General features: G+C 36.1%; 1 protein-coding gene across 6 annotated transcripts in view; it reads left to right on the forward strand.

The window, feature by feature from the left end:
* Positions 1–23,941, forward strand: part of Kiaa0825 (KIAA0825 ortholog) — a 422,676-nt gene that overhangs the window by 301,632 nt on the left and 97,103 nt on the right. The gene's annotated exons all lie outside the window — the stretch shown is intronic.

Consider the following 23,941-nt stretch of genomic DNA (forward strand, 5'->3'; position numbering starts at 1 on the left):
ATTGAAAAACGAATGTACCACATTTTCTGTATCCATTCCTCTGTTAAGGGACATCTGGGTTCTTTCCAGCTTCTGGCTATTATAAATAAGGCTGCTATAAACATAGTGGAGCATGTGTTCTATTACAAGTTGAAGCATCTTCTGGGTATCTACCCAGGAGTGGCATTTCTGGATCTTCCAGTACTACTATGTTCAATTTTCTGAGGAACCACCAAACTGATTTTCAGAGTGGTTGTACCAGCTTGCAATCCCACCAGCAATGCAGGAGTGTTCCTCTTTCTCCACATCCTCGCCAGAATCTGCCTTCACTGGAGTTTTTGATTTTAGCCAGTCTGACTGGTGTGAAGTGGAATTTTAGGGTAGTTGGAACAGATGTTGTGTTCCACTCACCAGTGATCCTAAGATCCTGGGTGTGCTAGGGTGCCTGGTGGGTAGAGAGTCCTCTGGGGACCATGGGACTGTCTGCTGAGTTCGGGCCCAAGGTGGTCTGGTGATGGATCCAACCAGAAGGAACCTGAGTCACAGGTCGGGCGGGGTTCCTGTGTTTGTGCTCCAGCTGGCCCCAGCTACTTCTGTTATATCTAATCTACAGATTGTAGGTTTCTTATCATTTCTTTCATGTCTCATATTCAGATATAAGTGAATATATGCCATATTTATCTTTATGCATCTATATAAGCTTTTCAGTTTCATAAGGTCCTTTTTATTGTTGATCTTAGCGCCTGTGCTATTGGTGTTTTGTTCACAAACTCCTTTTCGGCATCTATGACTTCAAAACTATTCCTCACTTTCTCTTCTATCAGGCCCAGTGTATCTGATTTTATGTAGAGGCCTTTGATCCATTTCAAAATGAATTTTGTGCAGAGTCATAAGTATGGATCTATTTGCATTCTTCTACAGAAGGATAACCAGTTTCACTATCACCATTTGATGAAAAAGCTCTCTATTTTTTCCAGTGCATATTTCTGGCTTCTTTATCAAAACTTAGGTACTCAGCAGTGTATGGACTCATGTTTCAGTCTTCAGTTAGATTCTGTTGAAAACTATGTTTGTTTTTAATGCCAGTACCATGCTGTTTTTATTACTGTAGCTCTGTGATACAACTTGAAATTGAAAATGGTGAGACATCTGACAGTTCTTTTATCGTTCAGCTATATTGATTGATTGATTGATTGATTGATTGGTTGTTTTAGCTATCGTGAGCTTTTTCTTTTCCCAAATAAGTAAAGAACTGTCCTTTCAACATCTGTAAAGGCTTGTCTTAGAATTTTAATGGGGGAGCTGAAGGGGTCTGCACCCTATAGGAGGAACAACAATATGAACTAACCAATACTCCCAGAGCTCTTGTCTCTAGCTGCATATGTAGCAGAAGATGGCATAGTCTCCGTCAATGGGAAGAGAAGCCCCTTGGTCTTGCAAACTTGATATGCCCCAGTACAGGGGAACGCCAGGACCAGGAAGTGGGAATAGGTGGGTAGGGGAGCAGGGCGGGGGAGGGTATAGGGGACTTTGGGGATAGCATTTGTAATGTAAATGAAGAAAATATCTAATAAAAATTGTTTAAAAAGAATTTTAATGGGGATTGCAATGAATCTGTAAATTTCTTTTGGTAAGGAATTTTTACTGTTAATCTTACCAATCCATGAGCATGGGAAATTTTTCCATCTTTTGATATCTTCTTTAATTTCTTTCTTCAGAGACTTTAAGTTTGTAAAATACAAGGCTTTCACTTGTTTGGTTAGAGTCATGCAGAGAAACTTTTTTTTTTTTTAATTTGAGGCTATTGTGTAAAGTTATTTCCCTGATTTCTTTCTCAGTCCATTTGTCATTTGTATATATGAAGGCTACGGATTTATGTGAGTTAATTTCACATCCAGCAACTTTTCCTAAAGTGTTAATCAGCTGGAGGAGGTCCCTAGTGGAATTTTTAGGGTCACTTATGTATACCACCACACCATCCTCAAATAAAAATTCTATGACCTCTTCCTTTCTAGTTTATATCCCCTTGATTTTCTTCAGTTGTCTTATTATTCTACCTAAGACTTTAAGTACCACAGGTATGGAGAGAGTGGACAGCCTTGTCTTGTCCCTGATTTTAGTAATATGGCTTACTGATTCTTTCCATTTAAGTTGATATTGGCGATAGGCTCACCATTAATTGCCTTTATTATGTTTAGGCCATTATTATGTTAGTTATTTATTATGTTTCTTATATTCCTAATCGCTTCAGCACTTTTATAATGAGGGGGTGTTGGATTTTGTCAGAGGCCTTTTCTGCATCTAACAGGATGATTGTGTAGGTTATTGCCTTTTATTTCTTTATATGGAGGATTACACTTGTCGATTTTTATATATCGAACAATTTTGGCATCTCTGGAATGAAGCCTATTTGATCATGGTGGATGAGTTTTTGATGTGCTATTGGATATTTGCAGTTATTTTACTGAGTATTGTTGCATCTATGTGTATGAGGAAAATTGTTTCATAATACTTTTTATTTGTTGGGCCTTTGTTTGGTTTGAGTATCATGGTAACTGTGGCCTAGAAAAAAAGAATTAGACAATGTTCCTTCTGTTTCTATTTTGTGGAATAGTTTGAAGAGTACTGGCATTGACTCTTCTTTTAAAGTCTGGTAGAATTCTGATCTAAAACTATCAGGCTTTTCTTGGTTGGGAAAATGTTAATTACTGCTTCTACTTTACCAGGGGTTATAGGTCTGTTTAAATTGCTTGTCTGATCTTGACATGACTTTGGTAAATGGTACCTATCAAGAAAAGTATCCATAACTTTTATATTTTCCAAATGGTGGCATACAGGTTTTTAAAGTGTGATCTTATGATTTTCTTGATTTCCCCAGTGTCTATATTTTACCCTGTTTTCATCTCTAATTTTGTTAATCTGGATCATCTTCCTCTGTCTTTTAGTTAAATTTATCAAAGGTTTGCCAACCTTATTGATTTTTATCAAAGAACTAATTCCTTGTTTTCTTGATCCTTTGTATTGTTCTTTATATTGTTTCCACTTTATTGACTTCAGCCCTCATTTTGATTACTTCTTGCTGTCTACTCCAAGTTGACAGTATTTCTAGGTTTGTTGTTGTTCTTGCTTTGTTTTTGTTTTTGTTTGTTTGTTTTTGGTTTCTTGGTTTTCTTTTGCTTTGTTTTGTTTTATGTAGGTACTTACTCTATGAACTTGCTCCTTGGCACCACTTCCACTTTCATTGTGTCCTATAAGTTTTGGTATGTCATGTATTCATTTTCATTCAATTCCAGAAAGTCTTTAATTGTTTTTTCTTTATTTCTGTCTTGACCCATTTTTAATTCAATAGAGAGTTGTTCAGTTTCTATGAGTTTGTAAGGTTTTTGTTGTTGTTGCTATCTGGCTTTAATCTGTCATGGTCTGATAGGATGTAGGGAGTTATTTCAATTTTCTTGTATTCATTCAGATTTGCTTTGTGTCTGCATTTGTGGTCGATTTTGAAGAAAGTTTCCCTGAGGTACAGAGAAGGTCTTTGTGTCTTGGTAAAATATTCTGTCTGTTAGGTCCATTTGTTTCATAATATCTATTAGCTCTAGTATTCTCTGTTTAGTTTTTGCATGGATGACATGTCCTTTGGCTAGATATAGAGGAGGTATACTCCTTTGGTGGGGTACTGAAGTTGTTTACTATCACTGTGTGAGGATCAAAGTGTGACTTAAGCTATAGTGTTTTACAGACTTTGGTGCCCTTGTGTTTGGGACATAGATGTTAATAATGAAATGTCATCTCTGTGGATTTTCCTTTGATGAGTAAGCAGTATCCTCCCCTAGCTTTTGGTTTGAAATCTATTTTGTTAGATACTAAAATGTCTATAACAGCTTACTTCTTAGGTCCATTTTTTTCCATTCCTTTACCCTGAGGCAACATCTACTTTGATGTTAAGGAGTGCTTCTTGAATAAGGCAGAAGGGTGGATCCTGTCTTTGTATATCAATGACCAATGATTGTTGACTCCTGTTAATTTGGTGGTGGTGATGGTGATTGTGGTAGTGTGTGTGTGTGTGTGTGTGTGTGTGTGTGTGAGTGTGTGTGTGTGTGTTTCCCTTCTTTTGAGTTTGCTGATCTGAAACTATTCACTCTGTGCTTTCACGGGTATAATTAAACTTAAGTTGGAGGTTTCCTTCTATCACATTCTGTGAAGCTGGGTTTATAGATCTATATTATTTAAATTTGACTTTTTAATGGAATATCTTAGCTTCTCCCTGTCTGGTGATTGGAAAATTTTGCTGCATATAATAATCTGGAATCTGTGGTCTCTTAGAGTCTGCAGCATATCTGACCATGCCTTTCTGGCTTTTAGAGTCTCCATTGAGAAGTTAGGCATAATTCTAATAAATATGCCATTTTATGTTACTTGGTCTTTTTCCCCTGCAGCTTTTGACATTCTTTATTCTTCTTTCTTTGTCCTGTATATTTAATGTTTTGGTTATTATATGTTGAGGTGGCTTTTTTCTCTGGTCCAGTCTATTTGGTGTTCTGTATGCCTCCTGTACCTTTGTAGACATCATCTTTTTTAGTTTGGGAATATTTTCTCCTGTGATTTTGTTAAAATACTTTGTGGGTTTTTGAACTGGGTTTCTTCCCCTTCCTCTATTCATATTATTCATAGGTTTGGTCCTTTCATAATGTCCCAGATTTTATGTATAGCTAGTTTCAGAACCTCCTTCTATTCTCTCTTCTATATCTTGTATTCTGTTGGTGAAGCTTGCTTCCGTAGGTCCTGTTTGAATTCCTAAATTTTTCATTTCTAGAAATCTCTCAGTTTGATTTTTCTTGTTTTTTTGTTTGTTTGTTTTGTTTTTTATTGATTCCATTTCCACATTCAGGTTTTTAACAGTTTTGTTTTCTTCTACTTTTTCTTAGTTTGTTTTCCTGGATCTCCCTCAGTGATCTATTTCTTTCTTTGCACTGTTTGTGCTTTCCTGAACTTCTTTAAGGAATTTGTTCATTTCCTTTTTAACAGCCTCTATAATCTTTATATAGACAATGTTACAGCCTTTTTCTTATGCTTCAGCTATGTTGGAATATTTAGAGTCTTCTGTTCTATGGTAGCTGAGGTCTAGTGGAAAAATACTACCCAGACTCTTGTTGACTGTGTTTTTACACAGCCATCTAGGCATCCTGGATTGGGATAATCATAGGTCTAGGTGCTGATTTTTAGGTTTGTCTTTGTTAGGTGGGTATTTTGCTCCTTGATTTCTGTTTCCCCAGTGGATTTTTGGAGATTGTGATGGCTATGAGTTGCCTGGTAGAAAGTTTTCTTGGGATCTAAACGATGTGTACATAGGAGTTTCCAGGTAAACTGTGAATGAAGGTAGACTAGGGGGTCTGAAAAAATACACAAAAGGGAGGAAAACAAAGAGGGAAGATAGTCAACCAGTATCTATTTATTTTGGCTCCTTAAAATGGGGGAAGACAGTGAAGAAAGGCCACACTAGATGATCTGCTATAATGCTGGGAATGAGACAGATGGTTGGATCAAGAGCAGCAGTTCTCAGCCCATGAGTTGTGACCCCTGTTTGGGGGTCAAACAACCCTTTTAAAGAGGACACATAGCAGACACCCTGCATATCAGATGTTTACATTATCATTCCTAACAGTATCAAAATTACAGTTATAAATAGCAACAAAATAATTTTATGGTTGGAGATCACCATAACATGAGGAACTCTATTAAAAGTTTCCAGCATTAGGAAGGTTGAAAACCACTGAAGTAAAGAAACAGCAGGAAAGGGGGGGCATCTACAGACAGCTTACTTGCTTCCTTTGCATTATCAGGGAGTGCCTGTTGGAGTTGGGGGCAATAGTGGAGTTATAGATATTAGGTAAATAAGGTTGTGGGATTGACAAGAGATGTGGGCCATTATGGAAGGAAGGATACAGTTGATGTTAATGTTCTATTGCACCAATAGAGATGGGACTAAGGAATAAGATTTGGAGGGAGTTGAGGGTGGTGAAGGTCTTTAATTGGCTTACCTGTTTCCTGGGTGCTTAGCAGGCCTGTTCCCAGTGAATGTCTGCTGCTGTTGAAACCTGGGATACTGGGTTGAGTTGGGGGACAGAATTTTGGAGAAGAAGATCTTTAATTCTTCGAGGTTGAGGCCAAAGAGGAAAGGGAGACTACAACAAGTGTTCTACTATCAAGTTGAAAATGAGTCTGGGGGTATTACGACTTGAGGGACTGAAGGAGAGGTAAAGATCTTCAGTTGGCTATATAATTTCTTAACGTTGAGATGTAAAATATCTTCATCTTGCCCTTTAAATGGGTCTATTACCATATAAAACCTGGTAGCATCAGGTGTTACTGACTTGGTGCTAGGTGGTTGGGGGATTGATCTGACTGGAGCACCATGGGAATGAATGAAGATCAGACACCCAGACACAGTGGAAAAGCACTGGAATCAGTGGGTTATACTCACTCCTGGAGCACCAACTACAACTACCAGGACTCTCATCAAGTCTCTCAAGCTATTTCTTATCACAGGAAGAGAAGTTAGCTAGTCTCAGTCTGAGAGCTCTGTAGGGGAGCCCTTCAGTTCCTCAGAGAAGCTGGTTTGTCCACATACTGAATAACTGTTAGTAAACACTCATATTTGCATACACTGTCAATATTCACACCAAGACTAAAATAAGGCTTTGTCACATCTGAGGTCTTGTCCTTGTCAAATAAACAAACTTTCCCAGGACTTTCTCTGTTCCTCAGACATTCTTTCAGGACTTCCTTTGCTCCCTACAATGAGTAACTTATTAGCCAAGTTAAACATATCTTAAAATATGAATAAATTCTCCTATGATGCCAAAGTAATAATTTTAATACCACCACTTATCTCAGAAATATACTTAAATATTATGAGCCTGTCATTTTTTGATAGGAGATATAACTTTTCTAAAATTCTGATTTTAGTTAAGCATTAAATGTAATACCAGTAACAAATACTGTCAGTTTTCCTTAAAATGACAACTATACTATGTTCATGTTTGAAAAAAATTTCAAGCAAAGACCCCACATAAAAATATGATTCCATGAAAAATGTAGCTCGGTCCATCTGCACCCCAATCACATGAGTCCCTTTCTCCTGGGCAGCTGTTAGACAAGAATGTTAAGGTGAAAAGCTTCCTTCATACCTCATGTTCTACTGAACTATTAAAAATAACTGTATATCAGACAAACATTGAATGGAGGTTGGGGGAACACTGTAGAAGAGTTAGTGAAAGACGCGAACTTAGCACAGCTAGCGATGCCAGAGGGTAGAACATGTATAGAGTAGCAGGACTCAAGAGGCAGCAAGCTAGACTTTGCCAGCACTGGTAACTCTGTACAGCCATGGTGGAGAAAAAGGAAGATGTATAATTCCTATAGCTTGGTTCTCTGACACCAAGGTGATGACATTAACAAAATGAGACATATTGGAGAAAGAGGTCTTGGCTGAATGTAGTGAGTCTGCTTTGGGGCATGTTGAGTTTCCTGCTGGAAAATTTGGGATAAATTTAAGAGTAATTAGTGTTCATGACTGTTAAACAAATGGGTGGAAATGTTCCCCAATGGAGAGAACATATGGGTTACAAAGAGAAGACTGCGCCAAGTCACATGAATCCTCTGCTGACAGATGTGAAGGGAAAATGGGTATTTACGTGAAAGAAAAGAATATATAAGAAAGTCAGTGGCAGGGCTTAAACTCACTCGATGACTGGGAGAAACAGTGAAAGGTGCAAGCAGACAGACCGCTTGTGCCATAGCTCAGATTGAAGGTCAGAAGACAATGTTCAATGTTCACAGCTACATTTGCCAAGTTAGATGGTCCAAAACCTTCTCAGGGACCTTTTATCTCCACTTTCTAACTTCCCATGGGAGAATAGGCACTGCCTTACATGGGTTCTGGAAATTCGACCTCAGGTCCTCAGAGTTTTATGTTAAGCCCTTTATTCACTGAGCTCTCTGTCTCTGTAGCCCTATCAGAAGAATAGGCTTTGTATGTTATATATAGGCATATTTATAGATATATATATCCTCTTTTGTTACAAATAAAAGCATATTTTAGAAATTCTTGTCTTTCCCTACCTTACCTTATAGCATAGTTATTTTTTCATATCTACTTCATTTTTTAATTTTTCTAATAATCCATAATGTAGATTTATATAAATTACCTAACCACAAGCTAGTGACTAGGTATTTACTAATATTTTACTTTCAAATTATTATAAAATTTTTGGTAATATATATATATGTTCTTATGTATGTATCTTTGTATTGACATGTTATATTTCTAAAGGATATATTTCTAAAACTATGAAAATTGATTAGGATTACTATTATGTAAATACTTAAGTATTAAATTATTTATATTTTAGCAAATATTCCAAATTTCCTTCAAAACAAGTTATGCTAATTTATATTCCCATCAACAGTATATAATGAAGCTTATTATCCATATCTTCAAACTCCATTTTTTCCTTTTAAAACGTTTAAAGAATATTTGTATTAGTTCTTTGGGAATTTCATACAAGATGTTTGAGTCATATTTTTCTCAACAACAACTTCTCTGAGATCTACCCCCAATTCCCTATTGCTATAGTCAACTTTGCATTCTTTGAGGGGAAAAGAGCATACATTGTTGGGTGTGGGTTCTCCCTTGAGTGTGGCTGACCTAATAAGAGTCAAACTCTTAAAATAAAATGGATTTTCCTTCTCCTGGCCACTGTCAGTTGTGAAGAGCACCCCAGAGCAGGGAGGTGCACTCATCATCAGTTCTCCGTGTACTGATTTTGATTGGCTTGGGCTGTGTGTGTTACAATTGCTATGAGTTCATATCTGCAACTGCCCTTTTGTGTCTAAAAAAACCAGTCTCCTTATAGTCATCTACCACCTCTGGCTCTCAAAATCTTTTGGTTCCCTCTTCCATGAAAATCCCCCAACCTACAGAGGAGGAATGTCATATAGATGTTCCTTTTCAAGATAAGCACTACACAGCCTCCTTCTCTGCACTTCGACTAGCATATGGATCTCTGTGTTAATTGCTATCTACTTACAACAGAAGCTTCTGTGATAAGGAAGAGCATGTGATATTTGTCTTTCTGGGTCTGAGTTATATCAATCCTAATTATGGCCAGCTCCATCTCCATCCGTTTACCCATGAGTTGCTTAATTTTACTCACTTTACACCTGAATAATATTCCATAGCATATGTGCAGCATTTTCGTTATCTACTTACCCATTGATGGGATTCCATTCCTTAACTATTGTGAATATAGCAGCAGTGAACATGGATATAAAAGAAGCTTGAACATAGGACACAGAGCCCTTTGAAAATATGCCGAAGTCTGTATAGTGGGTCACAGGGTAGATCTATTTCTTGCTCTTTGAGGAATCTCTACACTGATTATACTGGCCACACCCATTTACATTTCCATCAGCAGTGAATTAGTGTTCCCCTTTCCAGCATCTACACCAGTCTTTCTCATCATTTTTAAAATCTTAGCCATTTTGACTGGAATAAGATATAAAATCCCAAAGAAGTTTAATTGCATTTGGCTGGTAGTCAAAAAGGTTGAACATTTAAAACCATATTTTTCAGGCATTTGTGTTTCTTCCTTTTAGAGCTCTTTGTTTAGATCCAGGCCCCATTTTCTTTTCATTTTTACTACCACTTATTCATGTACAGACTAATAAGTTTTATAAAGTATATAATATACTTTGACATCTTCACCACCCTAATATATACTGCTTCCCCCTCACTGTTCCCTTTCTCTACCTCTAGCTCCTCTTTCTACTTTGATATATTGTCTCTTGTTTTCTTTCTCTCTTTAATTACTATTATGACATGTATGCAAACACATGTAAACAGCTGAGTCTACTTCATATGTTTTAAGGCTGACTACTTAGTACTGGAAAACCACGAGTGGGTTCATTCCAGGGACAGATTGATTATTTCTATCTCAGCATTCTAGTTGCCTCTAGTTCTTCATCAGCGCTAAGGATGCTTTAAGGTCATAAGGAATCATATTATTTTATGTTTAGCTAAAATTACCTATGGCATATATAATACATTACAATGAAGTTTCGCCATTAGCAGTGATAATGCTCCCCCAATAGAACAATAGTCTGTATAACAACAATCCTAGAACAAGGCATGAGAAACCTCCTTTTGAGTTGTTGGTCAGGGACATCCAAGAGACCCCCCAAGACAATATAGCCTATACCCATTGCTCTTGTTTGCTTCCAAAAAATTGAAGATATTTCCTATTGCTTAAGACACCTTTTAGACAGAGGACTTTGAGGAACTAAGCTGGAACTGACTATGAAGCTTCTTCCCCGAGTACAGTACTTACAGTACGGGAAGATGCTATATAAGCTTCCTAGTGATAAAAATCAATCAATACTCCTACCAGCTGAGACACCTATGAGACATAATGACCATCACAGAAGGTACTCCCAAAGACATAATACTGACACTTATATCTTAGGGGTAACCAAAAGATGTCTAATTGGACTTAAGTCCTGCTTTATAGGGAGGAATTCATGGCCAGTACTACCCACAGTTGCTGAGGCCATGAAACCTAGAGCGAATCTATTACTGCCTCTTTCATGCTCCAGGGTTTTTTGTATATTTTATTTATTTACATCTCAAATGTTATCTCCTTTTCCAATTTCCCCTCTGCAAGCTCCCAATTCCATCCCGCTCCCCCTGCTTCTATGAGGGGGCTGCCACACCTACCCATTCCCACCTCACTGCCCTGGCATTCCCCTACATTGGGGTATCAAGCCTTCACCAGACCAAGGGCCTCCACTCCCACTGATGCTAGATAAGTGCATTATCTGCTATATATGCAGATGGAGCCACGGGTCCTATTTGGTTGGTGCTTTAGTCTCTGGGAGCTCTGGGGAGATCTGGTTGGTTGATATTGTTGTTCTTCCTATGGGGTTGCAAACCCCTTCAGCTCCTTCAGTCTTTCCCCTAATTCCTCCACTGAGGTCTCTGTGCTCAGTCCAATTCTTGGCTGCAAGCATCTGGTGTCAGTATTTGTCAGGCTATGGCAGAGACTCTCTGGAGACAGCTATAGCAGGCTCCTGTCAGCAAGCACTTCTTGGCATCAGCAATAGTGGCTGGGTTTGGTGTCTGTATATAGGATAGATCCCCAGATGGGGCAGTCTCTGGGTGGCCTTTCCTTCAGTCTCTGCTCCACACTTTGACCCCGTATTTCCTTTAGAATTGCTTTAGGAGCAATTCTGAGTTAATCAGTGCATGTCCCCGTGCCCCAACCAGGAGCCTTGCCTAACCTCTGGATATAATCTCTACAGGTACTCCCTCCCCTTTGTTGGGTACTTCAGCTAATGTCCTCCCTAATGTGTCCTGGGAGCCTTTTGCTTTCCTGGCATCTGAGACTTTCTTGTGGCTACTCCAAGTTTCCCATCCCCCATTGCTACACATGCTCCAGTTTTTAACTGCAATGTTTGTTTTCTTGAGTTGAGGTTTTCTTTGCATATTTTAGACACTAACTCTTTTTCAGATGTCTAGATGGTAATTTTTTGCATTTTGTAGGCTTGCCTCTTCCTTGCATGATGATCTCCTTTGAAGTCCTTGAAATAGGGATAGAGTCTTCTTCAGGGCATGGGATACAGATCTTGTTTTATTCTGCCATGCCTGACTATCTAGTTTGACAAGTATCATTTTTTTGAAGATGAATCTTTTTCTCCAGTGTGTATTTTTGGTTTGTTTGTGAAAAATGAAGGTAACTGTGACATTGTGGGGTTATTGGCGTGTCTTAAGTTCTTTCTATTAATCACTCTGTTTTTTTTTTAATATTTCCTGCAAGCTATTTCAATAACTATGGCTCTATAGCATAAGGTTACAGTAGGGATAGTGACTCCTTCTGAGCATTTTCTTTGTTCAGGGTTGTTTGGTCTATTTTGAGTCTTTCATATTTACATATAGTTTTGCAGAAGATCGCTAAATTTCTGTAAAGAATTGTGTTGAAATTTTGATGGGAATTATGTTGATCAAGAATGAAATTGAAGAAGATAGCAGAATATGGGAAGATTTAATATTGTGAAATTGGCCGTAATATCTAAAGCAACAGATATAACAATTATGCCTCAAAAGTATCTCAGAATATATCTAACCATAGAAGTAAAAGACTTGTATAATGAAACTGTAATACACTGAAGAATGAAATTGAAGAAGATATCAGAATATAGAAAACTTTCATGCCCAAGTTGGATAATTTATTTGAAAAATATTTCGTGATCTCATTGGATTGTATATAAGCACGTTACTAGTGTTGTACAACACTTTATAAAAGTGACTGCTCTCTGTCCTCACCACTGCATCCCTCAATATTTTGATGTGTGTTTATCTTTTCTGAGCTTGACTGAGATTTTTGTTGTTTCTAACAGATAAAGTTTTGAGTGGAAGTTCTCGGATAAGAGTAACATTCAATATTTCTTAAAGATGACAACAATAGCTTTGTGTATTTGGACAAAAATATTATTGAAATATTGTATGTTATATTATAATTGAATTATACCATTATGAAACCTCCCACTGGGCATTATTTTAACACAAGTTAGGTAAAATTGACCATAATTAAAACAAATATGTAACATTGTAATTAAGATGTAAATAGAATAGTCTTTTAAATTTTTAATTCTTTCTGTTAGCTTCCTCTGCCAACCTGGCAATTGCTATTCCTTCAGATGTGTGCCACATCTCATTGACTTTTGCTGATGCATTCCCTCCCTGTCACTGTGTGGTACTAGTGTGAATTACCGGTACCTCTTCATGGAAGTAGTAAGACTTATAGTTAGCAGCAGTTAATAAATTAGTTCTATTCTTCTTGTTGTACATTCTATTTCTGTAAATAAGAAATGTACCAATGTTGAAAGTGTCCAGATTTCAGAAAGTTACAATTTAAAATTGAAAAACTCTAGAACTATTTTTGGAGAGACTTTTGAACCTGGACAACTCCCTGCTGTCATGAATGCTGACACTTCTTCAGAACCGCAAGAGGGAGATTTTATGTAAGACTGTACTTACTATAACCTGCTTTATATAAGAACATACTTAAAAAGCTAATTTCTTTTCTCCGTTTTGCACCGCAATCCACAAAGTGTGACTAATAATAGATTTAAATTTGCTAAGTGCATTCAGTCCTTTGTGCCATCATAAAGAGAATCTATTACTGTAAAATTGAGGCTTAGTTCCAAATTGCACCATTATGAAGTTTTCTTGCAGCAATGTTTTGTCTCTAATACACTTCCCTCATTGTAATTCTATTGCAAACCTGATGTCTAGCATCAAGTCTCACAATAATTATTTTAAATTGCTACTAGGAACAGTAGTCCTGGTGGGATATATTACTACCATTCTAACAAGATGAATTTCAATGCATTTGTAACCATATTATAGTAGATTATGAAAGAAAGAAAATCTTTGAGTTTTATATCTACAGACATGTATGTATCACAAGAAAACAATTCTTATAAGCTTCCAATTACTTTATATTGGACTTCAACTCAAACTAATTATAAATCACAGAGACAAATTAGGATATCCAAGCACACCGACTGCATGATTAGCATGCATGCCAATTGACACAAAATGAATACGTACTTAAAAGAATGCTACTTCTTAGAATAAATATAAATAATGATACATTTACATTATACATTCTAAAAATCATATAAATCATATTAACATAGGAGAAGGTCACCAGATATGTATTTTAAATTAAATTGACATAAAATCTTATTCTTAATTTTGTTTTCCAAAACCTGGGGGGCGGGGGATGCTTAAATGAATGAATTGTCGAAAAGTATACTAAAAAGAAATGTATTGTATATTTGAAACTTCAAAGGATAATCCTCAGGATTAAATCCACTGAGTCAACTCTGCTAATCTAGTAGAGATGGTACTGCAACTAGAGGTCAGCATGAGAAACACTGGAAGACATGTAATCACCAGAAACTTTAGTGGTTGAGAGTGGGTGACTCATGAATTATTGCACACTCTTTCTAAGGATGTCTAAACCATACCTTACTTGAAAATTGTCTATAACTTACAAATAATGACAAAGTAATAAATGCACGCTCACCAAAAAGTATAAAGCTTGAATTTGGAGCATCACAAAAGTATTGTGAAGACATAGTAGAGAGAAGCTTTTTGTTGTAGATGAAGTGATCATAAGATGATGGGTAGAACTTTCTGCTCCCTAACATCAGATATAATGTTACCACCTGTCTCATGTTCTTGCCACCATGTTTTCTCCATCATTATTAACTGTACTTCTTTTTAAACCATGGACCAAGATAAATTCCTGCCCTTTAAAAAAAAAAGATGATGGGTAGACATTGAAACACATTTTACTTTAATAATTTAAATTGGTTGGTACATATGAAGTATAAAGAATCCCAAGTAAGACCTCTGTATGTATAAAAATTCTCTTTTAAAATCTGTACATACACCTCAAATGAAAATCAATTAAATGCCTAATGAAGTTGAAAGGTACTTCCCAGAGTCAATCAAATGGAATCTATATGTCCAACTAAAATGATTATTGAAATTACACTGAGTATTCAGCATCTCACCATAAGTAATAACTTGATTAATATCACACACCAGCAAACATGGAGCTGCTAGTTGAGAAAATTAGACCACATCAGCATGGCAGCAAGACCTTCTATTAATGATATTAAGTTGTCTATTTGTTACACCAAAACAACCATTCAACTATGCTCCTGCCATATATAATAGTATAGATTTGAGTCAGTCTGTCTGGTGTACATCTGAGATATCTAACCATGAATGTGATGTCATCATTAGTTCATCTATAACATTTTAGGTACACTGTGTACGATCATAGTGCTCTCCTTTCAGCAACTCAGACCTTAGACTACACACAGACGGTCTACTGCTGCTGAAGCAAATATATTTTAAAGCAGTACCTTTGCATTTAGTCCTGCATTTATGTATACTTGTTTTGTGTATGATAATGTTTTTTTTATAATATGCAGTCTGAATGTTGTTTGGTTAAAACAGAACTCAACACATTAATGTCCAGTGTCAACAATTTTTGAGTCCTGGATCTGTTCTCCAAGTTGCCAAATGTTGCATTAGCATATTAACAAGGCATATCCCAGTACTGAGAACAACATTTCATCTTCTACCTTCAGGTTAGAGGACAAACAGGAACTTGATAAAAAAGTGCTGTGGGGTAGGTAAAAATGCCTCCTTGGCTATCAATTTAGTTAATAAAGAACAAGCAAAAGACCCACAGACCATTTATAATTTCCCACCAGTCCTTCCCCTATCCTTTTGCATTAAAAGGGTTGGGTTGGTGGAGTGACAATAGAACCAGTTGTCCAGAGCAGCACATTAAAATACTGTTTTCCCAAGAACATGGCTTTAAAAAAACATGCTGACTCGTGCTTATCAATATCCATTGAAGTCAGCACTCATTTTTAAAAAAGTAGTCTGCTTTTAAAAAGTATACATACGCTCTCACTACTTACATTTCTTGAGATTATAATTTTGAATTAATTCCCCAAATGCTGTGTTTTATTCCCACAGATAATTCCTTTCATTACTCCTAACTTAAGGTAAAATTATTTGAGATAAGTTAACATCATCAGAACAATAGACCCATCTACGACCCCAGAGTTTTAAGAACTAAAAATATTCCCTTCTCTCAGATTTTCTAAGCTTATAGGATTGTGAGTTAACTCTATATTTGTTATCCTCCATATTCCTGGAGCCCTCTCCTAGCAATTAATTATATTTGCAGGGACCTAGGATAGATAAAAGCTTTTAAAAAAAATATGTTATTTTAGATGTGTTAAGAAACACTTCAAATCTGACTTTCTGGGTTTTAGTGATTAATATAACTTGGAGTAAAGAACATTTATTTCAAAGATTTTTGAACAATACTAGTTTGCTGGCACTAGTTTAAGAAGGAAGAATTTATTGATATGTTACTTCCTGCATATGTATATGTGTGTATGTTCAAAGCATTTTTTTCAAATATTTGCTTAAAAGACAGACTAGCAAAGCATAACCCGTGTTTTATGTGATATATTTGATTGACAGCCTCAACCAAAGTAATTATTTGATATCTCCTAGAAATGCATGAAAAAGAGATCTTAAACCCAAAAAGGATATTAAATCCTCAGGGCTGGCATACTACATCTAAAAAGGACTCCATCAAATTTCTCTTAGGAAGTAGATTTGTTTATGTCTTACATTTCAATGAAAGACAAATATTTAACTTCTCATCATAATCTCTTCCTATATGTCTTTTCTCTTTTGATAAGAAAATACAGCACTTTTAATCTATTTGAGTATTCCATAGATTCATACAGTGATTAAGTTGACTAGACAGATCTTAAATTTTTATAGAATAATTAATGTGAACTTCTTACATGTGAGCATGAGCCAAAGACCCAGATTATTGGCTATTCCCTCTTCATGGCAACAAGAATTCTTTTGAAGCTCCACAAGTTCTGTGACCAGGAACATTGGCATATAGATCAACTCTGCATCTACTTCTAGGCAGTTTTTCTACCTGGTGCCTCCTAGGCTTTATCTTATAAGGAAAGGCTGTCTCCGAACAAAGCAGTGTTGCCTAGTACCAATAATCCATGGTTAGAAGCACATCCCCCCACCCTTCATGTAAAAGCAATTGGAGCAAGTTGGATACTGAAGAAAATAATACATAATCAAAGCTCAGATAATATAAAGCATGTATTCATTAGTGAATAAATGTTTTATATTCAAAGTCTAAAGATAAAAATTAAAAATCACTAAGAATATTTTATAAATATAAACAACATGCAATTGAGGGCTATATTTTATCGGAGATTAACATTAAGTAATTCTATTTTTCTAGCTCATAACAACTGAGCAATGTATTCCTACATTTTTAAAATGTTCTTCAGAATATTTATGTATAAGAAAAGTAGTGGTTCTTATGAACTACCATAGAGTTAACAACAGGACAAGTCTATAGATTTCATATCTTTATTCTTTGAGATATTCTAATGCCTAAAGATGTAAGGTAGAGTGATATGAATAGGAAGTAGGGGACTTCATTGAAATAAAGATCCTATGATAATTATCTCCAAGAATCTTACACATTGGACCTTGGATTTGTGTCAGGGCTGTGGATACCTGTTTCTTAAACCAATCCTAGGGACTCTGCAATTCCTTTGATCCTTCACTAAGAGACTAAAACTCAAGTCGATTCCTCAAGGGGAAGATTCTTCCACATTCACAGTTTTACAAGACTATCATATTTCTGGAAAGTTCAAGGCAAATCAATTCTATACCAAGTATAAAATTTCATCAACGAAAAGTATCACCAGCATCATGTGCTTTTCTCTTCTAGAGCACTGAGCTGCAAACTTCCCACACTGTTTCCATTAACAGAGAAGCACTGTGTTCTACACAGAAGTCTCCACCTTGCACAGATGCCCCAAGCTGCCTCTCCTACCCTGCTGTTTGTACATCTTTCTCTTTCCTTACATTGTCTGTAGACAATCCTCATGTTTGGAGACTATGTTATATTTTACCTGATCATTTAAGTCTTTTTGACATAATGTGCTATTCTAAAACTTCGTAAGGACAACTAACACCACAAGGCTTACCTCGTCTGCTGTTTCCATTATGTCCACAGCACGTGAAGTTTTGTACTCCCTGACCACTTTCCAATAAAACAACACTGTCATAAATACATATTTATTAATGCCCACTGTGGTTTCAAAGATGTGTAAAGTATGTTTGCTATTTTATCCATCTACTTAAAATGTTGGAACATGCAAAAAAGTAAGTAATGACAATAAGAAATAATATGAACTAGGTGATACATGACACCTTCTAATTTATCTGTTCAGCAAGGTCAAATGTACATTCATTTATATTTGCATAATGGGAGATACATGTCTAATCCTTAAGTCACTATGCCTTATGTCCTCTAGCATAATGAAAAATAAGTCATAATATAGTGAAATATTATTTTGACTTCAGGCTGTTTCCACAAAGGCAAAGAGATCTGACTCATCAGTACCAAAGTGGAACAGGACAAACAAGATAAATGTGCCTGATATTTTGTGTGACCTTGGACAAGTGACTTAACCTCTCACTTTTGAGATTTTTCATCTAAAGAAAAACTTGCCAACACTAAAGATATATTATGAACTCTACACAATTAAAGCATGCTATCTGAAAGATATCTTGGTATTTGTCTTACTGTCATAAGCAATGAGAGAGAGAGAGAGAGAAAGAGAGAGAGAGAATGGGTGAGAGGTAAAGAAAGAAAGAGAGGGGGAGAAAGAGAAAGAGAGAAGAGAAACTGTCATATTTTGTACAGTGATCACAAAAGATAATACTGATGCCCTCTGTAGCCTGATATCAGAGATGGATTAGCAATGATCCACTTATATTCTCTGATTTGGTTATTATGATGACCAGTAGCATTTAGCAAACTTAGGAGGATGACATGTCAGTATGACCACAAAACAAATCTAACCAGCCTGCTCAAAAGTGTCCCAACTTCCTTGATTTCATTAGCATTATTAGCTAGCCAACAGAACAAATTGATGGTAATGTGGTTTAATTTTTCTGGAATTAATATTGAACCATAAAAATTAGGCTGAATAATTAACGACAAAGATAATAAGTTACACACTATCATGTTCCACTAGCCTTCGAGTAAATAATTCTTCAACAAGCCTGTGGACTTTATCCAGCTCAGATTGTCTCAGCATGGCAAGGCCAGGAAAGCCAAGTCAGTCCTGATGAGGCTGTGGAAGATGCTTGCACATTTCTTGCTCATCAATAGTCTATTAGCAAGAATTAGAAAATGTTCTTATCTGAGTCCTGAGAAAGGTAGCAAGGTGATAATTAAGATGCATTGTGATACAGAGAACAGTCTTGTTATACATACATTATATAAATATGTATGTATATATTCATAAAGATGTATATATACATATATGCATGTATATATATATATATATATATATATATATATATATATACACATGCACACAGGCACACACTTATAGAAACCTGCGCACATGCACAGACGCACAGACACACAGACCAACACACACACACACACACACACACATACACTCCTTGACACTGAGTCCATGTGTTCACCTCTTAGGATTGATTATGTCTTTTCTCTGAGAACATGAAGCAAGCTTAATGATATGGAGTAGCACCATTTCAGTAATTCTTAGTTCTTTGAACTTCCAGGCAAGGTTAATGTCCATGCTATTCCATGGAAGAAGAGAAAATGTATAATGTTGAAATAGTCTCTTTCTAAACATATGAGCTTAATAGAACTCTACAATGCTAACCTCATGGCATCTAAATCTTAGCACATGTGCTGCAGATTTCAAGTGGAATGGGTGGCCTACATGGCTCAAACTAGCCAAACTTGAATTTGGTAGAGATAGAATACTGAAAAATTACCTCCATGAGGTATTAACCCAAATAATCTTGTCCCTGGTGTTAAAAAAGATGGGAATTAAACATCTAGTTATGAATACTGCGTCTGCACATTGTGCTGCATGCACTGCATGTGTTAGAAGTTCTTCTCGGTTCTTTTTTTAATCTTTTATTCATAGCATTGCAGGTGATGAAAAATTTATGCCTTGAGTCTGGCATTGAAATTAAATGCAAAATGAAAACAGAAGCAGTTTATACTGACAGCTTAAATATCTTTATCTAGCATACGGTTACACTATAAAAATCACAGGGTGACTTTTAAAAATCTACCACATGTAAGAAACCCGGAGTTGTACAATAATGAATAAAGTTACATATCTAAGGTATCAACAGAAAAGTTGTATTTTTATTAGCACTCTTTGTTAATTTCGTTTTGCTCTGTTTGCTGTTTTTGTTTAATGGGCACCAAAATGAACATAAGCTTTAAAAAAAAAACTGTACAACATAATCACTGATATTAGTTCCTTAGAATGGCAGCAAATAATTGATTTTTGCAGTATTCTTAATGAGTGAAGTTTTCCTGTTAGATTTATGTCTTAAGTTGAATAGAAAACATTAATCTGTACCAAAGGTAATACTGCAGTAAAGGTTAATTATTCAGGTGAATCAATTTGTTCATCATTAAATTAATCTGAGTGATGTTTTGGAAGAATGGCAGTAATTACAATGATATCCACAGTTACCAGTATTGTGAGTTTTCAAGTGCATTTCTTTCATTAGAATAGTTGTAATGATTTTGTACATATTATTTTAGTAGTCACAACTCTATTCAACAAATGAAGTTCCCTCTAAATGGCCTCTGTTTTCTGGAGATGTTGAGTCTTTTGTCCTTGGCATAATCTGTATAAGCTATGCTGCACTAAAGTCTTCACTGTGGCTTTTATTAATGAACTAATGTGAAAATTCAAACAGTTAGCTGGGAAGTAAATTAATTGAAGAAAATAATTGTCTCTTAGTTTTGTGAATAAAGCACACAGATTTTAAATACATTCTGTGTGTTTTATATTTATGAGAATTTATTTAAAAGTGTGGAGTTATTTAGCATTTAAATAAATAAAGCATTTTAGAACATTGTGCTGTTCCGCAAGGCACCAGAACTACAACAACCACTTAGGTTTCCATGTTTAGAAGACTTCAGCATATAGACTAAAATATTTTACTCTCAGCCTCTGGTTTGTATCTCTTCTCCCAGTCGCTATATGTAAACATAAGTATGTATAATTATGCAGATAATTTTATACAATATTAATTGCTCTAAGAGCACAATGGAAATGTGTTTAATTCAGTAATTCATTTGCATTTTAATGATTTTAATAGCATAAGATTACCAAATCAAATCAAAATATCTGACCACTGTAGCTTGCTGTGCAGAGCCCACAGTCCCATTATATTATTCAAAATATATTTATCATATCTTGATGACAGCCAAAAATAATATTTAAAAACCTGTATTTAAAAAGGTTTAATATTTCAACATGTTTCCAAATATAATATTCATTTAAAATGGTACCTAAGAGCTGTAGCATAACACGTACTCCATCTTAAGGCATACGTAGTACCTGTTTCAGCACATGGAATATCAAGCTGGCCTGCATCCTTGAAAGGCAGTAATGAATGCTTTTATGACAGCCTATACAATAAAAAGAGCCATATGCATTTAATACATTCCTCCTCAGTGTGGGAAGAACAGTTCAGTGTGTGTATCGTAGGAAGTGAGTGAGTTGCTAAGTTGCCATGGAAAAGAGCATCTGAAGTCACTCTCCAAATAAACAAATTTTGGGTTGCATTTATTTCTTATTTTTTCTATCATGTAAAGATTTAATATCATCAGTAATAAATCTAAATTGTTTGCTTCTTTCCTCCTAATTCCTGAAGCAATGTAAAAGTCTAGAGAGGTTTGAAGTGACAGGATTACAAGCAGTCTTTTGCATACATGGCCTATAGGGATAAGCAGCTACCTTGCATCTAATAAACAAGAAAGTGAAGTCGTTGAATAATGAATTAAGTGGCATAAGTTGTGATAACAAGGAGCAAATGTAACTTCAGACGAATAGTATTTGCTTTGTGTGGGGTTATCTGAGAGGGCTGATGCTACGCCAGGGGAGACTGAAAGAAGCCTCATTATATTAAGATGTTCTTTTACAGAACACAGCCTAAAATGATCTCGCAGTTTTCCCCCCCATTTGCTGAACTCCTTTGTGCACTTCTATCAAATCAACCACATCTAGCAGGGGATAACTAAGGTTATTTCAGACTGTGAGTGTGGTTTAAAATGAAAATTCCTAGTGAGTTTTAGATGGGTCACCCAACAATTAAAAAGAGATGTCTAATTGGTTCATCCATATTAGGGTCAGCAGCTGGTTACAGAATAAAAGGTTGTGGTACCCTATTGCCCAGTTCTGAACCAAATTGAATTATTAATCTACTCTTTGATGCAGTGTGGCTTCACGGGGATTCCTAACCTGCCATGCTGAATAAAACAGAACGACTGCTTTACATTTTCATTATGGAGAATAATATTTTAAATTGCAAATGTCCTTCTATGTAGCCTGCATTGCATGCCTTACTGAATATATGAAAGTGTCTTCAATAGCCACTGCCTTTACATTGTTTTGTTAATTTCCTTTTCAAGTATGTTTTTAAGAATGAAATAGAATTACATCACTTTGCCTTCCTTTCCTCCCCTCTGCTCTCTCAGACTCCCTTTCTCCAATTCCTTTAATACACTCCCATCCTCCAGTTAATACACTTTTTTGATTATCATTGTTCATAAACATGTGTGTGTGTGTATGTGTGTGTGTGCATGCATAAATACATTTAAATAAAACTTGCTGAGCTCCTTTATTGGTTTTCTAATATATAGTGGTTATTGCTAAAATGATATACACAAAGACATTCTCAGCAAGTCATTTGCTTCAAATTGCAGGTAGAAACTATGAAACCACACACACACACACACACACACACAAGTTGATCTATATACAGTAACAACCCCTTTCCCAGAAGTGCTTGAGATCTCCCAAAAGGCAAAATTACATCTCATAGAGTCATTATCCTGGACTCTCACATTCAGAAAACAGGATAAAGAGGCTATGGGAAGCTTTGTAATCTAGCACGAGCTTCAGGTTAATTCAGCCAAGACTATTTTCAGGAGAGTAGAAACTGCAAGGACTTAGAGTCTTAGACTTTGTAACTTTGTTTAATTACAGGAATCTTGTTTAATTCTACAGGAAACTTGTAGAAATTTACAAAGTTATTCAGTTTTTTATACTATTCAATAATATCTTAATAATTCTGTTATCAATAGTAATTATAGTGACAATAAAAACATTTACTCATTTTGAGAATTTAATATATGAATAATGAATTTACATCATTTCCACCACTGGCTTTTCCCACTCAACTCTTCCCCCTATTTCCTCTTGAATTCATGACCTTTTCTTCTATAATTATTACAGAGAGAGAGAGAGAGAGAGAGAGAGAGAGAGAGAGAGAGAGAGAGGAGAGAGAGAGAGAGAGAGGAAAGAGAGACCATTGAATGTTGTTGCTTGTATGTAAAATGTGCTTATGGATGGTCACCTGGGATTGGTAACCAAGCAAATGTCCCAGGAGAAAACTGACTCTCCCTCTCTCAGCAGTCATTGATTATCTGTAGCTCTTCATCAAGGAGAGGGGCTTTGTGAGAATTCCTGTTTGCACTGTCAAGGCAATATTGAGGTCGTAGTGCAGGTCTTGTTTAGGAAACCATTGGGTTGCTATTTCATTGGGGCAACTCCTGTCTTGTTTAGAAGACACCATCTCCCAGCAGATATCCTTATCATCTGGCTCTTTCCACAAACTTTCCAACTCTTCTTTCATAGTATTCCATGAGCTGTAAGTGCAAGGACTATATTTTAGGTATATCAATTGCAGCTAGGCACTCCATGATTACTTATTCTCTCTATTTCTATGAATTTTGGATCTCTGTAGTAGCCTCTTTATTCTGTAAAAGGAAGCTTCTTTGAGGAGAGTTGAGAGCTGCACTTATCTGTATGTGTACGGAGAAGGATTCAGATTGCACTCAGAAATTATACTGGTCTACAAAAGTGACAGCAGTAGGTTTTCATCTAGAGTCCAGAGTCTGTGTCTGTACCAGGTCACATGTAGTTGGCTTGGTAGATAGTACCTCATATTTAGCAGGCCTTTCATCCAATTAAACAGCTATTGGTTACCTCCAAGATAAAAGTATCTCTATTGCACACCACTGGGGACACCTTGGCAACCAGTCGCTCTTGTGTTTGCAAGCTCTACAGCTCAGTAGGAATTTGATTGGTTTTTGCTCACAGTAATTTGCATAATGCCTTCTAAAGATTTGAAAGTTGTCTAATACTCTGAAAGTTAAAGCCTCAGGAATGAGAC

The sequence above is a fragment of the Mus caroli genome, chromosome 13 (assembly GCF_900094665.2).
Source record: "Mus caroli chromosome 13, CAROLI_EIJ_v1.1, whole genome shotgun sequence".
Lineage (NCBI taxonomy): Eukaryota > Metazoa > Chordata > Mammalia > Rodentia > Muridae > Mus > Mus caroli.